The sequence below is a fragment of the Sus scrofa genome, chromosome 3, assembly GCF_000003025.6.
Source record: "Sus scrofa isolate TJ Tabasco breed Duroc chromosome 3, Sscrofa11.1, whole genome shotgun sequence".
In the NCBI taxonomy this organism is placed as follows: Eukaryota; Metazoa; Chordata; class Mammalia; order Artiodactyla; family Suidae; genus Sus; species Sus scrofa.
Genome location: NC_010445.4, coordinates 117,214,716 through 117,227,412, shown reverse-complemented (window position 1 = coordinate 117,227,412; position 12,697 = coordinate 117,214,716). Strand labels below are relative to the sequence as shown.

Sequence of the window (12,697 nt, the reverse complement as noted above, 5' to 3'; positions counted from 1 at the left end):
CAGTGTTTGTGTTTTTTGCAGATTTTTTCTTGTTGTTGATTTCCAGTCGTATAGCGTTGTGGTTGGAAAAGATGCTTGACATGATTTCAATTTTCTTAAAGTAACCGAGGTTGGATTTATAGCCCAGGATGTGATCAATCTTAGAGAATGTTCCATGTGCACTTGAGAAGAATGTGTATTCTGTTGCTTTGTGATGGAATGTTCTATAAATATCTATTAAATCCATCTGGTTTAATGCTTCATTCAGGGCCTGTATTTCCTTATTGATTTTCTGTCTGGTTGATCTATCCATTGCTGTAAGTGGGGTGTGAAAGTCCCCCACTATGATTGTGTTATTGTTGATCTGTCTTTTTAAGGTTGTTAGCAGTTGCCTTATATATTTTGGTGAATCTATGTTGGGTGTGCAGATATTTAAAATTGTTATATCTTCTTCTTGGATTGATCCTTTGATCATTATGTAATGTCCCTCTTTGTCCCTTAAAATATTCTTCATTTTAAAGTCTATTTTGTCTGATATAAGTATTGCTACTCCAGCTTTCTTTTGATCCCCATCTGCATGAAATATTTTCTTCGATCCTCTCCCTTTCAATTTGTATGTGTCCCGAGAAGTGAAGTGGGTCTCTTGAAGACAGCATATATATATGGGTCTTGTTTTTGCATCCATTAAGCCAGTCTATGTCTTTGGTTGGGGCGTTTAGACCATTAACATTTAAAGTAATTATTGATATGTATGTTCTTATTGCCATTTTACTAACTGCTTTGGATTTGTTTTTGTTGCTCTTTTTTCTTTCCTTCTTCTCTTGTTCTCTCCTCTTCTAGTTTGATAACTATCTTTTTGTTGTATTTGAGTTGATTTTTCTTTGTTTGTGTATCAATTGTAGATTTTTGGTTTGCAGGTATTTTGAAGATTTGATATGAGTCTATATGTACATGAGATTGATTTAAGTTGTTGTTCTCTTAATTGCAAGTTCATCTCCAGTGTCCTGCATTTGTACCCACCTCTTCTCATGATTTCAGATTTTGGTGGTGTATCTTTGTATGGATGATTTAGTATCTTTACTGTATCTTTACTGGTATCTTTACTGGTGAGGCTTGTCATTTGTGGAATTTTTGTTTCCTGTTGATGTCTTTTCTCTTCTGCCTAGAGAAGTTCCTTTAGTATTTGTTGTAAGGCTGGTTTAGTGTTGCTGAATTCTCTCAGCCTTTGCTTATCTGTGAAGGTTTTGATTTCTCCTTCAAATCTGAATGAGAGCCTTGCTGGGTAAAGTAATCTTGGTTGGAGGTTTTTTCCTTTCATCAAGTTAAGTATATCATGCCACTCCCTTCTGGCCTGCAGAGTTTCTGCTGATAACCTTATTGGGGTTCTCTTGTATGTTATTTGTTTCTTTTCCCTAGCTGCTTTCAAGATTTTCTCTTTGTCTTTAATTTTGGTCAGTTTGATTAATATGGGTCTTGGTGTATTCCTCCTTGGGTTTATTTTATATGGTACTCACTGCGCTTCCTGGATTTGAGTGAGTGGTTCCTTTCCCATATTGGGGAAGTTTTTGGCTATTATCTCTTGGAATATTTTTTGTCTCCTTCTCTCTCTCTTCTCCTTCTGGCACCCCTATCATACGGATGTTGGTGCGTTTCACATTGTCCCACAGTTCTCTGAGGCTCTTTTCATTTGTTTTCAATCTTTTTTCTCTTTTCTGTTCCATACCTGTAATTTCTACTAATCTGTCCTCCACCTTTCTTATTCATTCTTCTGCCTCCTGTATTCTGCTGTTAGCTGCTTCTAGCGAATTTTTTATTTCAGTTATTGTATTTTGCATCTCTTCTTGTTTAATTTTGATATCTCGTATCTCTTTGGTCAGTGTTTCCTATAAGTTATCCATCTTTGCCTCCAGTTTATTTCCAATGTCTTGCATCATCTTCAGCATTCAACAGTCTAAAGTCTTTTTCCTGGAGGCTGAGAATATCCTCATCGCTTAGCTGATTTTCTGGGGTTTTTCCTTTCTCCCTCATCTGAGTTATAGTCCTCTGCCTTTTCATTTTTATAGGTTTTTGGTGTGGTGACCTTCTTACAGATAATAGAGTTGTAGCTTCTCTTACTTCTGGTGTCTGCACCCCTTGTGGCTAAAGTCAGTATGGGGGGGGCTTGCTGTAGGCTTCCTGATGGGAGGGGCTGATGCCTGCCCCCAGGTAGGAGGAGCTGATTCTAATTCCTCTGGTGGGTGGGGCTTAGTCTCTGGATGGGATTAGAGGCAGCTGTGTGCCTAAGGGGTCTTTAGGTAGCCTGTTTACTGAGGGGTGGAGCTGTGATCCCACCTGGATTGTTGTTTGGCCTGGGGCTTCTCAGTGCTGACAGAAGTGTGGGGCCAGATTTTCCCTAAGTGGCCACCTCCAGAGAAAGGCATGGCTGCTGACTATTCCTAAGAGCTTTGCTTTCAATGTCCTTCCCTCACAACAAGCCACATTCACCCCTGTTTTCCCAGGATGTCCTCCAAGAACTACTGTTAGGTTTGACTCAGATTCCTATGGAGACCTTGCTCTGCCCTGGTACCCAGTGCACATGAAAGTCCGTGTGCACCTTTTAAGAATGGGGTCTCTGTTTACCCCAGTCCTGTGAAGCTCCTGCACACAAGCCTCACTGGCCTTCAATGCCAGATGCTCCAGGGGCTCTTTCTCCCAGTGCCAGATCCCCACAAGTGAGAGTTTGTTGTGTGGCTCAGAACTTCACTCCTGTAGGTGATTCTCTGTGAACCAGTTTCCAGTCTGTGGGGCTTCCCACCTGGGAGGTATGGGGTTGTTTGTATCATGAAATCACCGCTCCTACCTCTGGATGTGTCCTCCTCTTTGCCTTCTGGAGTAGGATATCTTTTTTAAGGTTTGTGATCCATTTGAGTGGAGATTGCTCTGCCTTCAGTTGAGAATTTCGTTGTTTTTAGGAGAGAAGTTGGGCTTATGCATATTTGAAGAGGAAGATAAGGAGAATTCGTTTTTCATTTGTTTGTTTAATTTGAAAGATATTTGGGGCTATGATGTTTCCTATATTCCACAAATTCTAATTCATAATATCCTTGTTGTATTAATTTCCTAGTCATCTGTTAATTCATGACTTCTGTAGTAGGAAATGAAATCATGTCCCTCATGCAAATCACTTACAAGCAGAATATCCTTCCATTTTGGAGTTTTCTGGGCCATAATTTTCCAACTTATATTAAGTGAGTAAGCAACCAAGGCAAGCCCACATTCCTCTATATAATGTATTTGGTATTCTTGAGGTACCACTTTACCCATGCAAGTCTTTTAGACTTTTAGTCTTACTGAGAGTAAAAAGGGACTTGAATCCTTATAGGTAATTTATTTCTTTTTCAATACTAATTGGAAAAATGTACATATTGAACTTACCCATATTAAAACTTTTGAATTCTAAAAGTATAAAAAAATACGAGAGCTTAAGCAATAAAAGGCATATGTCTGCCTTTAATATTTTTATGGCTTCATGTGAAAATGAATTATTAATATGACATGGTGATTTATATGTCTTGATTATCTTTATCTTTGGAATTAGTTGCTGAATAGAAACTTACTATGACCATAAAATAACCTTTATGTGATTTGCTATAGGGATTTAAAGATGCATTTTCTTTTGTTTTCTCTAAACATCTCATCATTAAAATCAAAGTTACATATTTTGAAGTTTCCATCATGACTCAGCAGTTAGTGAACCTGAGTAGGATCCATAAGGATGCAGGTTCGATCCCTGGCTTCGCTCAGTGGGTTAAGGATCCGGCATTGCCAGGAGCTGTGCTGTAGGTCACAGATGCAGCTTGGATCCTGAGTTGCTGGGCTTCTGGCGGAGGCCGGCAGCTGTGGCTCTGATTAGACCCCTAGCCTGGGAACCTCCATGTGCCATGGGTGCGGCCCTAAAAAAAGACAAAAATACAAAAAAAATCTCCAAAAAACCAAAGTTACATATTTTTATGTAACTACATAAACATCAATGACATTAGAAATCATGTAAATCAATGACATTAGAAATCATTCCTTAGGAGGCTATCTAATATCACTTCTGCTCTGTATTATCACAGTTCATAACACAGACTTGGTGCCAATATTTATTAGCTCTGTGACATTAGGCAAGTATCTTAACCTCTCTGGGCTTCAGCTGCCTCAAATGTGAAGTGAGGATAACCACACTACCTACCTGATAGGATTTTCCTGAGAATTAAGAGTTCAAAATGTAACATTATTGGAACATTCCCAGAGAAAATGTTAGCCCTTGAAAGTTAGCTATTTTTCTTATAAGCTAGAAGCAATCACAGGTACTTCTACTGAAATTTTTCTGATTTTCTTCTCATTATTAAAGTGCCCTTTATGTTTAAGGGGCATTATATAAATTGTCATAATTTTACCCTAAACCTGGTGATGTAGTATCATTACACGTCACATAAGCAACTAAGAGAAGTGAAATAACAGTTCAAATTCACAAGGTACTAAGTGGCAGAACTGCAATCTGAATCCAGATTTGTCTGATACCAAAGTCATGCTCTTTCCATTACATCTCTCAGCCTGATGCCACCACTCCATAAAATTCACCACTATCACTTCTTTCCATCATCATCAAACCAAAGCACTTTTTTGTTGTTGTTGTTGTTGGTATACTGAAAAGATTGTACTTATAGCAACAATGTGGTGCCTCTGTACTGGAATTAAACTGTAAGTATCTGATAACATTAATGATTTGCTCTTGCTTCTCTCAGCCAACCCCAGATAATATGTCAATCAATGCTCAGCCTTTTGGTTTTCTCTATGCCATGCCTCTCAGTTTCTAGTTTCCAAAAGACATTGAAGAATGCCTATCTCTATTTCAGACAATACTCCAAAGCTACAATAATCAAAACAGCCTGGTATTGGCATGAAAACAGACATATAGATCAGTGGAACAGAATAGAGAGCCCAGAAATAAACTGACACATCTACGGTCAATTAATCTATGACAGAGGAGGCAAGAATATACAATAGAGAAAAGAAAGTCTCTTCTTTTGTTGAGAAAGCTGGACAGCTACATGTAAATCAATGACATTAGAATACTCCCTCAAACTATATACAAAAATAAACTCAAATGGTTTAAATACCTAAATATATAACATGATACCACAAAACTCCTAGATGAGAATATAGGCAAATGTTCTCAGACATAAATTCTAGCAATATTTTCTCAGATCAGTCTCCCAAAGTAAAAGAAACAAAAGCAAAAATAAACCAATGGGACCTAATCAAACTTAAAAGCTTTTACACAGTACAGAAAACCATAAACTAATGAAAAGACAACCCATGGACTGGGAGAAGATATTTGCAAATGATGCCACCAAAAAGCACTTAATTTCTGAAATATACAAACAATTCATACAACTTAATAACAAAAAAATAACCTGATAAAAGGACAGAAAATATGAATAGACATTTATCCAAAGAAGACATACAGATACCTATCAAGCACATGAAAAGATGCTCAACATTGATAATTTTTAGAGAAATGCAAATCAAAACCACAATGAGGTATTACCTCACACTGGTCAAAATGGCTACCATAAAAAGGATACAAATAATAAATGCTGGGGAAAAGGGAACCCTCCCACACTGCTGGTAGGAAGATAAATTGGTGTGGCCACTATGGAATATAGTACAGAAGTTCCTTAGAAAACTAAAAATAGAGTTACCATATGATCCAGCAATACCACTGCTGGGCATATATCCAGAAAAGATTAAAACTCTAAATGGAAAAGATACATGCACCCTAATGTTCAAAGCAGTGCTCTTTCCAATAGCCAAGACATGGAAGCAACCTAAATGTCCATCAATAGATGATTGGTTTAAAAAAGATATGATACACACACACATAGATACATATACCACATATCCCATGTCCTATTAATACACATATACATACATGTATAACGGAATATTAGTTGGCTGTAAAAATGAAAATGAAATACTGTCATTTGCAGCAACATCAGTGGACCTAGAGAATATCATACTTATATGTTGAATCTAAAAAATAATACAAATGAATATATATATAAAACAGAAACAGATTCACAGACATAGAAAACAAACTTATGGTTACCAAAGGGAAAAGGAGGGTGGGGAAGGATAAATTAGGAGTATGGGATTAACAGATACAAATAGCTATACATAAAATAGATAAGTAATTAGGATTTTTTGTATATCACAAGGAATTACATTCAATATCCTGTAACTACCTATAATGGAAAATAATCTGAAAAAAATATATAACTAAATCACTTTGCCGAACACAGTGAAACTAACATAATATTGTAAATAAACTACACATCAATTTAAGAAAAAACAATTCTGGGAGTTCCTGTTGTGTGCAGTGGAAATGAACCCAGTTAGTATTCATGAGGACAAGGGTTCAATTCCTGGCCTCACTCAGTGGGTTAAGGATCTGGCATTGCCATGAGCTGTGACATAGGTCTCAGACCTGGCTGGGATCCCGAGTGGTTGTGGCTGTGGCTGTGGCCAGCAGCTACAGCTCCTTTTAGACCCCTAGCTTGGGAACTTCCATATGCCTTGGATCCAGCCCTAAAAAGAAAAAAAGAAAAAAAAAAAAAAGAAAAAAGAAAGAAAAAAAAAAAGAAAACAGTGCTTAATGCCTGTCTTTAGCTCTTGGGTAGTGTCTTGGTAGGAAGGCACTGCTCAGTGTAAAATGCCAATGGATCAGTATTATACTGGATTCCTGGATTTCAGGTTGGAATGGGATAAAAATGGCTGAGTTGGGGAAAAGAGGGTTAGTTGTTGGGAAAATGCTTCCTAAACCTAGAAGTGATTAGCCTTGACTGCACCCATTCAAAGATCTATGTCCAGTCTAGGTCTGCGCATCCATGGAGCCAGCCTTCACTAGTCAGTCCAATCCAGCAGGCCCACTACCGCCTCCTCCCATCTCTTAAGAAGCTTTGAACCACAGAGTGATATATTAGTCTGGATCATTTTCTGTACTGTCCAATTTTTCCAACAAAATCTAACTACCATATCTTTTCTTTTGTGTTCACATTCCCTATATCCTTTACCAAGTAGGGACCGTGTAGTGACTATTATCTTCTCTTTTGCTTTCATTGTGATAAATGTACACGACATAAAATTTACCACTTTAACTATTTTTAAAGTGTATAGTTATGTGGTCTTAAGTACATTTACATTACTATGAGACTCTCACCATCATCCACCTCCAGATATTTTTTTTTATTATTCCAAATTGAAATTCTGTACCAGTAAGGCCATAACTTCTTTTTCTCCCCCCCAACCCCTAGCAATAACTATCAACTTTGTTTCTATGAGTGTGACTACACTTATATAATTATAATCGATTATGCAATTTTTGTTCTTTTGTGTCTGGCGTGTCTGGCTTGTTTGCACATAATGTGATCAAAGTTCTTCCATGTTGTAGTGTGTGTCAGAACTTCATTTATTTTTCAGACTGAATGATAGTCCATTATGTGTATATGCCACGTTTTGTTTTTCTATTCACCCAGGGATGGACCTTTGGGTTGCTTCTTCATTTTGGCTACTATTAATAGTGTCGCTATGAATACTGATATGGCAGTGTCTGTTTGAATCCCGCTCATATTTTTTGGGTATATATCCAGCAGTGGAATTGTTAGATCATATGGTGTTTCTGTTTTGTTTGTTTGTTTTGTTTTTGAGGAATCACTCTACTACTTTCCACAGTAGTGTGCCATTTTATACTCCCATGAGCAACGTACAAGAGTTTCAATTCCTCTACATCCTTCCAATACTTATTTTACCATAGTTTTTCTGACTTGATTTTCATGACAAATGAACAGTTTTTACTCTGTCTGGCACCTGTGTTATACTTGACAGTTGACAAAAATTTTTTTTGCATTCATTACCACTTTTAAATGTTACAATATTATGAAAGAAGAAATGAAAGCATAGGGGTGTCACACTACTTGTCCAAGACCACAGAGCTAATCAATGGAAAAGTCAAATATGTAACTCTATTCCTGATCGTCTCCTGTTGGGAGAATTAAACAGTCCACATTCTTTGAGGTTCTTCCCTACATGCTCTGTCACTCTGAATCACAACATAGAGAAAAATTTCCAGAAAAGGATACTTGATGTTTTCCCATATCTTCTAAGGTATCAAAGAAAATAAAATGCCTAAGTAAGCAGCAGGTGTGAGTTAGGCTGGATATTAACTGGGTAGCTGATGCTGGATTCCTGGAGTTCAAGTTGGAATGGGATAAAAATGGCTGAGTTGGGGAAAAGAGGGTTAGTTGTTGGGAAAATGCTTCCCAACACTGGGAAAGATTACCAAGGGGTATTCTGAGATAATTGAGGTCTTAAAAAACTATGGTTTAGATTCCATCCCAGGTCATGCCTGAGGGTGCAAGAAGTAATTCATCGAATCCTTGTTAATTATTTGAAAGCAGGGGATAAACAGAATGACTTCAGAGTTTCTTGGAGTTCTCTGATTGTCTAACAAAGATTCTCCTGAATGGATTTGTACTACTCAAGAAAGTTGTTCTTTGGTGTCAGGGCCTCGTTTTACTTGAGCCTTTCATCCCTGATATCTGGACAATGCAGGTCCTCTCAGTTCCATTTCATACCCTTAGAGTTAACCAAGGCCTCAGGAGAGAGGTCAGAGATGAGCCTGGGGTCCTGAGCCACTTCTTGGGCAGTTAGCTTTCTATATCACTGTTTTTTACTTTGCTCCCCAGGGAGATGTGAAAGAGTTGCAATTTTGGCCTGAGATGAAAGGGGACCACTTCAATTTCCAACCTTTATGGGTTTTCAGTGCTGCAGCATAACGAAGGGACAAGGTGGCTGGTTTAAGACAGTAACCCTAAAAGAAAGCTACCCAGTGGGACAAATAAAATGATCTGGGTATATGTCTAGATGCTGCCACTCTCAGCTCTCTGCCTTAGAGCTGCAGTTGGCAGGGTATTTAGACATCTGTGTGATTTCACTCAAGCTGGGAAGTCCCTTCTCCTACAGAACTGCAAATTGTGCACCTTTTAATGACCCTCTAAGAAAGACTAATTGTGCTTCCTTGAAGTGTTTAATATCCACGTGTTTTTACTTCTTTATTCAAAAGGAAAAATTAAAAGTTCCCACCTCACAGTTAGAGAGCTAAATGATAAATCTTTTCGAAAAGTACCATCCATTCCAAGCGCTTTAAAGCCACTTCCAGGAGAATATTGACATTTAAGGAGAAACTAGTCTAGAAATCATTTTTTAAAATGCTTCTTAAAAAATTAAGGTAATGCACTATGCAAACAAAAGTGGTAATTAGTTAATTAATGTGCATCTGAGACTTAAAAAATTTCTTATTTTTATCTTTTTATAGCAGAAGTGCTGCCTCTCACCCACATCCTCTTTCTTTCCTTTCCTATTATTTGAATCCCTTTGTTGGGGGCCTTTCTGACACTGTAATTGACAAGTGAATAACTGGGTTTAGTGGGGCAATCGTAGAAGCATTGCTCTAGCAAATAGCCCAACTTTTTCAGGCCAGCACTGCTGATCTGGAGTAGTGGCCACACTGGTCCTGTCTAAGACAGGATATTTAGTTTTTAGAACTACAGAGCAGAGAACACACAGCGGGGGAGGGTACTCAGAAATGAGTCCATCCAGCCAAAGCTGTGATTGTGTGGATAACAAAACTTAAGCCAGGACAGGGGCCATTTTTTTTCTTTTACATTTCACAGTTGGAAACTGAAGAATGCAATGAAAAAACAAGGTGAAGGAGTTCCCACTGTGGTGCAGTGGAGGCAAGTCCGACTAGGAACTAGGAGGTTGTGGGTTCAATCCCTGGCCTCGCTCAGTGGGTTAAGGATCAGGCATTGCCATGAGCTGTGGTGCAGGTTGCAGACGCGGCTCGGCTCTGGCATTGCTGCGGCCGTGGTGTAGGCTGGTGGCTAGAGCTCTAATTAGACCCCTAGCCTGGGAACCTCCATATGCCGAGGGTGCAGCCCACAAAAGACAAAAGACAACCCTCCCCCCAAAACAGGGTGAAAAGGTAGGGGTGGACCCATTTATCCCATATCCAGGGAGGGATTATTTGCAGGTAGACCTGCCTCCAGATGACTCGTTGGAAGAGTTTAGAGCACAACTAAAGATTCCTCCAAACTAGGTATCCTCTCAATAAATAAATGGACTTAAGGTCAAAAGAACTAGGTTTAGTGCTTAAGCCGATCCTCATTCTTGGCAGAACTCCCTTCTAAGCCCAGATAACTTCACATAGCATTAGAAACTGCCCTCCAAAGATCTGTTTCTTTACCTCTTCAGGGCAGTGGGAGGCTTTGTGGGCAGCCCTCATCAGCGCAAGATCAGCACAAATCCAAAAACCTGAGTCACTCTGTCTTCACCCACCCTAGATTGCTTTCTCTCAAATTCAATTGACTGAATTCTAGTGCCTATGATAAGAATTCAGGGGTAATATCACTCAGCTCGGAATCCTTCCACTGGTGATGGGCTGTGCCTGGCAAGTGATGACAGTAGGATTTGAGCAATTAGGAGTGAAGGATTTTCTCAGCCCTGCCAGGATCTTCAGAGAGAATGTCATGCTGAGCATACTCTCCGGGAGCTGGCTTGATTCCACTATTTTTTCACACCCTATTGTAATATACTGCTTATCTTGAACAAGGTCCCTGTCCATGTGTGCTTTGATGTTTTATGTAGTAAGTGGCAACATTCAGGATTTAAACTTCAAAAGTAGAAATCCACATTTTTCTTTTTTTATTCTGTAAGATTTAACATAATTATATCTGTAACAACAAAAAAGCATGATGAACAAAATGTAGTGGGATTATGCATGTGTTTTAAAATACTTTTATATAGTTAAAATTTTTTCTACAATGAAAATTTATTGTATTTATGAACCAGATAAATATTTTGAGGAATCTCACCAGGTGTCCTGGGACTTGCTGCACCTGTGAGAGGCTTTGTGATGCTGGATCTTAGGCACTCTCTCCCCTCAACACTGAAGGGCAACACGACTTCCAGGTTCTCGGCTACGTTGAAGTTTTATGATTCCATGAAAGCTCTAAACTCATCATCATTAAAAATGGATCATCATTCAAAATGGGGGGATGATTTTGATACTACTTTTATTGTTTTAAACCGCAGATTGTGAGCTGGAATGCTCCAAGAAATCTCAACTTGAGGAGCTGAAGAAAAGGCAGCTGGTCCTCCAGGAGGGGAAGGGGCTGGAGGTGTGTTCCTGTTATTAACACTCCTGCGATTTCTGCCTCTTCGGTGTTGTCCTGAGTGTGACTAACTAAAATGCTCTTTGTTCTCCGTTCCAGAGTCAGAGCCATCCCTGCCACGTGGCGCACAGATTCATAACTCTGGGCAAAGGTTTCGACAAGTACTATTTTTTTTTTTTCACTCCAAAGTCCATCTATGTTTATTCCCTTGAAATACAGATGCTGCGTGTCTCTCTGCTCGGGTGTAATCCCAGGAGGCTCAGCAGCAGAGGCGGGAGGAATTCCTACAGCTCTGGAGATAAAGACTGGCTCACATGAGCTGCTGCTGTGCAAGGACACTCACGGGCTTTACTTATTGCTCTCTTTTGAAACTGATACAGTGTCTGCACCCACACAGGCAGCCTGGAAAAAAGAAACTGTGTCTTCGTGTAACTTTTACTTCAGTGGTATAAATGAAAAGATCATAACCCAAAGATATGGTGAAAACACATTACTTTTCCAGACAATCTATTGTGTTGTTGCAACTGAAGAGTTCCACTCAGAGAAATAGAATAAGTTCAAACAAACAAAAAAGAAGACACAATCTGGGATAAAGTGTGATAGTCTGAAACATACAAGGAAGAAAAAGAAAATTTGATTCCATATCTGAGATTTGGGTATGTGATTTGGGAGATGAATCAGAATCTTCAATGGCTATATTACCCTCCCCCCAGAGACCCCTCCCACGAAGATAGGCAATAGGGAGGTGCTCGAATTCTTTCAGGCCCTGTGGTGTCACTGAGCAATCTGTTTCTTAAGCATCTCCCCTAAACATGGCTAAAATAACAGATAAAACTCTTTTGGGTGTCAAACTGGGGGATGCAGTTCAAATGTCCAAAGTCCACGTGACAATGCCATCTGAGAAACATCTGACCTGAAGCCAGTATAATGACACTAAACCCACTCTAGTGAGCAATTTTGTAAAAAGCGTCAGTTTTGGAGCCCAGCCCAGATACTAGTGAAACCCAGTGGATTACAATCTGACTTAACCACAAGGTCTTAGAGCAGAGTCCTGGTATGGCGTTAACCTTTGAGTTACCTAATCTGGGAAGGAGCCAGCTGACCTGTGAAACACCTGAAAATGAAACGCTACTCAGTAGTCATGGGAAAGCTTGCCTGCCTTAGAAACTCTGATAAGAGGCCCTTGAAAACTGAAAACCACACAAACGCCCATAATGTTTTAGTTCTTGAGAAATTCACTGTCTAGTGGAGAACACAGATAAAAAAATAACAAGCTTTAAAAATAATTTAAGTGCAAGACAAAGGGTATATCCAGGGTGCTGTCAGAACACAGGAGAGGGACACCACATCCAGCTAGAAGGTACAGAACAGAGAAGGCTTCACTGTATCTAGTCATAAGACATTCAGAGTGCATTTGATACATACTGTCTTGAAGACAATACTTGCTCTCCAAGTAAATC

At 39.1% G+C, this 12,697-nt stretch overlaps 1 long non-coding RNA gene across 2 annotated transcripts in view; it reads left to right on the top strand.

The window, feature by feature from the left end:
* LOC110260049 overlaps positions 1 to 12,697 on the top strand; it is a 38,615-nt gene that overhangs the window by 18,133 nt on the left and 7,785 nt on the right. The window contains exons 2-3 of one of the 2 annotated variants that reach the window (XR_002342828.1): positions 11,158 to 11,243; positions 11,337 to 12,697. The exon at positions 11,337 to 12,697 is cut by the window's right edge and continues 92 nt beyond it. This is a non-coding gene — a long non-coding RNA (uncharacterized LOC110260049). The remainder of the gene's footprint in view (positions 1 to 11,157; positions 11,244 to 11,336) is intronic. The other variant, XR_002342829.1, reaches the window with a different exon arrangement.